A 5620-nucleotide genomic window follows, 5' to 3' on the forward strand; every position below is an offset into this window, starting at 1 on the left:
TACGTTATGTCTGTGTGTGAGATACTTGTATGATCATGTGTTTGATCATATTCTACCTTAATGCTTGCTTGGATGATATTATCTTTTATATCTCATATATGATCATTCACTTTGCCTTGGTGATGAGTGCATGTTTTTTAATTTCTATCATTCTGAGCGCTCCACCAAGATGTATGTGACATGGAAGAGTGACCCATAATCCTAATCAATTGTGCATTTGCATTCAAAAGTAAATTCTAAATAATGCACAAATTTAGGGGGAGCTCTTACTTATCACATACTTCTCAAAGGGACGATATGTTTATTTCTTATTATCATTTGTCGAAGCTTTGATCTATACGTTGTCATCAATTACCAAAAAGGCGGAGACTGAAAGTACAACTATCCCTGGGTTTTTTTAGTAATTCCTAACAACATATAGCTCATTGAACTAATGTTATTTCAAGATGATCATTTCAGAAAGTTTAATGATTGGCATGGCATGGACTAGGAATGTGGAACCCTCAAAATGCTAAGGACACATATTGGCTCAAGCTCAAGACTCTACATTTTCATTTTAGTGATCCAAGATCACATTGAGTCCATAGGAAAGCCAATACTATTAAAAGGGGATGAGGTGTTGCTTAATAGCATGCTTGCTCAAAATGCTTAGTGATATGATTTAAAAGCCCTCAACCACTTTCTCATATCCACATATGTCCCAAACCAAAAGTCAAATTCGGCCCTACCGATTTGATCTATCTGGCGCCACCGAGTTCATTTGACATAGCCACTGGCAGAAACCCTAGTTAGTTCGGTCTCACCGACAGGGATCTCGGTCTCACTGAGATGGGATTGCAAACTCTCCGTTTCCCTTCGTAACATTTTGGTCCAACCGAGATGCGATCGGTCCCACCGAGTTCGTAATACAAACTCTCTGTTTCCCTTTCGTAATGTTTCAGTCTCGCCGAAATGAGCGATTCGGTCCCACCGAGTTTGCCTGACCAACTCTCTGTGTGCCTATTACAGAAATCTGTCCTACCGAGTTTATGTGATCGGTCTCACCGAGATTACGTTATGCCCTAACCCTAATGAAATCGGTCCCACCGAGTTGACAAGTTGGTCCCACCAAAAAGGTAACGTTCACATTTTCAACTAAATCGGTCTAATTGAGTTTCATGATTCGGTCTCACCGAGTTTGGTAAATTGTGTGTAACGGTTAGATTTTGTGTGGAGGCTATATATACCCCTCCACCCACTCTTCATTCGTGGAGAGAGCTGATGTCGCATGAAGCTATGTTGGTATTTCCCCAAAGAGGAAGGGATGATGCAGCACAGCGGCGGTAGGTATTTCCCTCCGATATGAAACCAAGGTTATCGAACCAGTAGGAGAACCAAGCAACACAACATAAACAACCCCTGCACACAAATAACAACACCTCGCAACCTGACGTGTTAAAGGGGTTGTCAATCCATTTCCGGGTACGGCGCTGGAAATGGTGCATGGACGGGAAAAGGTTGTAATAGATTGAAATAATAGATCGCAAATAAAATAAAGGGCGGAAAAGTATTTTTGTATTTTTGGTTTAATAGATCTGAAAAAAAGTGCAAAGGAAAAGTAGATCGCAAGCAAATATATGACAAAGAAGACCTGGGGGTCGTAGGTTTCACTAGTGCCTTCTCGAGAAAAATAGCTAACGGTGGGTAAACAAATTACTCTTGGGCAATTGATAGAACTTCAAATAATTATGACGATATCCAGGCAATGATCATTACATAGGCATCACGTCCAAGATTAGTAGTGTCACAGCCCTAGAAATCTGCTTATAATTAGTGGCATTGCATCCATGCATCATATTCAATTTCAATTAATCATGAAATGGGGATGTTCAAACCCTAGCATCACTTGAATCAAACTAGGTTCAACTAAAATTTGCATTCAATGAAACCAAAATGACCCTTATTGATATTTGGTATTTTTGGCAAGGGCTTTGTTCCAAACCAAAAATAATGAACATCTTTAAAAAATTATTTTGGGCATTGAATTTAAATCAATATTGTATTTGGATTTGGTTTTATATTCTTAATATATGGAATATAATTTCAGATAACTATGAAATAATTTATGTGCCTTTGGATAATCCCATTGTGCAATATAAAATATTCAGAGGAATATTGTCACTGTTTTCAATTTGTTTGGAGTTCAAAATAGTGGCAAAATGAATTAATAAAAGGAAAACAGAACAGAAATAAAACAGAGCAGAGAAAACTTACCTGACGCCCACCAACCGGCCCAGCACTGTATCTGGCCGGCCCAGCCCACCAGGGGCTCCTCCCTGTCGTCTTCCCCTTGCCAGGAGGACGAGCGCATGGCCGGCGCGCGCGAGCACGCGTCCGGCCACCTCCTGCTTGCTTGCCACTGCTGGAATCGGCCCCGAGCGCCACGTGCATCGCCCCGACCTTCCCCTGGACCTCTCTCACTCTCCCTCGGCTCCCTCCTTCCCCTCCTCTGCTCTCTTCCCGCACGCGCCGGAACAGAGCCGCCACCACCGTCGTTGTTCGCCGTTACCACCGACCTCCCCACGCCCATTCGGATATGCCACGAGCTCCGCCTCGACCCCCGCGTCCTCTGCACCAAGCCAGGAGCCGCCAGGAGCTCCGTAACGACATCCCTGACCCCTTCTTCCTCCTCGGGTCGCCGGAGATCCCCTTCGCTGCCCGCTCGCTCCGACGCTTCCCCGAGCCAAACGAGCCACCCATCCGACCCACGGTGAGCTCCGCCGTTTCCCCCTGCTCCCTGAGCTCGTCCTCGTCCCCTAGCCGCCATCTCCACCGAGGCCGAGCACTCTGCTCCGCCGGCGATGCTGTCGTCGTGGCCACAGCCACGCGGGCTCAAAACCGAGCGCGTCACCGTGTTTGCCACACTCCCAGGAGGCTGTAGCCCCTCTCCACACCCCTGTTGTGCATCCCAGCGCCGAACCCAAGCACGCCCGAGCTCCGGCCGCCGCGGCCGAGCTCCCCGCCGTCGCCTCCGGCCGCCCTAGGGCCGGCTGGCGCCACCATCCGACGCGCGCTGGCCTGGGCTCTCGAACAAGCCCAACCATGCTGCTAACAGGGCCCCAGAGCCCGTTCCCGCGGCCCTCCGCCGCGTCTGGTCATCGCCGGCGGCTAAATGCTGGTGGTTTAGCCCCGGTTGACCAGGGATTTGACCTCCCCTGACGTGTGGGCCCAGGCGCCTGTTTAATTAGTGTTAGGTTTAGTTAGTGTTAATTAACTTAGCTAATGAGATGAGCCACTGACATGCGGGCCTGCCCTGCTAATTAACCTAGGGTTAGGACTAACAAAAATTAGTTAGTCTAATGACACTGACACGCGGGACCCACCGGTCAGTTTGACCTGGACCGCCCCTGTTGACTTGCTGACGTCACGCTGATGCAAGACTGACGCAGTAACTATTTTTCTGGATTTAATTTTATATAGGAAATTCCAAAAAATGTTGCAAACTTCAAAAATTCATAGTAATTCAACTGTAACTCCAAATGAAATAAATTATATATGAGAAATGATCAGAAAAATCCAATCTTTCCATCTGTACCATTTTCATGCATGTTAAAGCAACTTAACCTTGATGTTTAGTGCAAAACATGATTAGGCACTATTTAAATTCATAAGTTGAGTTTGGGGTTGAATCTTTGGTTCAAAATGACCCAAACCCATCTGATTGTAGTTGCATTAGCCCAACACACTCATTTTGCCATGTCATGATCATGCATCATGTTGTTGCATTGCATTGATTGTGTTCTTTCTCTGTTTGCCGGTATTTGTCCCCTCTCAGTGGATGTAGTTACGACGATGAGATCGATGACACCGATGAAGAACTATACTATGTTCAGAAGTGCCAGGCAAGCAAAACCCCCTTGTTCATTCCAATACAATCCCACTCTCTCGCTCCTGCCCTCTTTTACTGCATTAGGACAACAACGATTCATCTGTTACTTGTTGCGGTAGCTGAACCCCTTTATCCTTTGCATGTCCTGTCATTGCCACAGTAAATAGATGAAACCCACTAGCATGAGTAGGAGTTGTTTGAGCCCTGATGTGCCTACTCATTCATGCTTGTTTGTCATGCCTGCTACTGCTTAGAGTTGAGTCAGGTTTTATTCATCGGGGATGAATTGGAATGTGGTGAACATGTCCTACTCCTGAGAGCTAAGTGTGTGAACACGATTTGGTAAAGGTAGCGGTGAGAGGCCATGTAGGAGTACATGGTGGGTTGTCTCATTGCAGCCGTCCTTAGGAACTGAGTTCTGTGTTTGTGATCCATGAACAGTTACTACCACACATTGGGTTCCGGTAACTCGACCCCTCTCGACTTATTAATCAACATGATCTCTGTCCAGGAGTTGCAACTAGTTTCTGGTGTTTGTAGGTTGTGTTAGTAGTCTACCAAGTGGCACCCAGTACAAGTGGGCTTGGGACAGACTAGGCACCGTGGCACGGTGTACCAAGCGTAGATCCATCCGTCGAGGTGGGCTTGGGAACCCTGCACACATCATTTGGGGCCGTGAGTGACACCCTGGCCGGATCTCCTTGCGGATGGAACCCGAATAGGCGATAAACCTGGACGAGAGACTTGCGTGGTTAGTCAGGTCGTGGCCGACTCCCTCGCCCGGCTTCCGCTTGAAGGTTGCTGAGGTACATGACGTGTACAGGGCGATAAGTGGCGAGAGTGTGTGTGAAGAAGTACACCCCTGCAGGGTTATCATTATCTATTCGAATAGCCGAATTCCTCGGATATGGAAACTTGGACCCCTTGTACAGTTCATAGACAAGTGAAAGTGGATACTCTAAAATGCGCAAGATAAGCGTGAGTGTTATGGATGGCGCTCTCGTAGGAAGACGGGAGCGGATCCATAGTGGTGTATTGGTATGGTGAATATGTGGACTCGTGTGCGCCACCTCAAAAGAGTTACTTGCAGTCATAGTTCAGCATAGCCACCGAGTCAAAGCTGGCTTGCTGCAGTCAAACTCCACCACCCCGTTTATTGATACCGATGCATATGTAGCTAGTTTTGATGTAAGTCTTGCTGGGTACATTTGTAATCACGTTTGCCTATTTTATGTTTTTGCAGAGAGACTTCAGTCTCGCTAGTAGTACCGCTTGGACTTCGACGTTTAGCTTGTTACCTCAGCTACGATCTTGTGCCCTCGGCAGGATCTGGTAGATAGTCAGGCTTCTCAGCCTTTTTCATTTGTAGATGTCTGTACTCAGACATGTTAAGCTTCCGCATGTGCTTGTTGCTTGTATGCTCTGTATGTTGGGTCATGAGACCCATGTTTGTAATATCTCGCTCCTCGGAGCCTAATGAATAAATACTTGAGTCGTAGAGTCTTGTTGTGATGCCATGTTGTATTAACACATATCGAGCATATTGTGTGTATGATTGAAATGCTTGGTATGTGTGGGATCCGACAATCTAGTTGTTTATCCTTGGCAGCCTCTCTTATGGGGAAATGTAGTCTAGTGCTTCCTTGAGCCATAGTAGTCCGCTACAGCCCGGTTCACCGGAGTCCTGCTAGCCTAGCACTACTGCTCAGGACACTTGACTGGCCGACATGTGTTTCACTTCGTTCCTGTGTC

This window comes from Triticum dicoccoides, chromosome 5B (assembly GCF_002162155.2).
Source record: "Triticum dicoccoides isolate Atlit2015 ecotype Zavitan chromosome 5B, WEW_v2.0, whole genome shotgun sequence".
Taxonomy (NCBI): Eukaryota; Viridiplantae; Streptophyta; class Magnoliopsida; order Poales; family Poaceae; genus Triticum; species Triticum dicoccoides.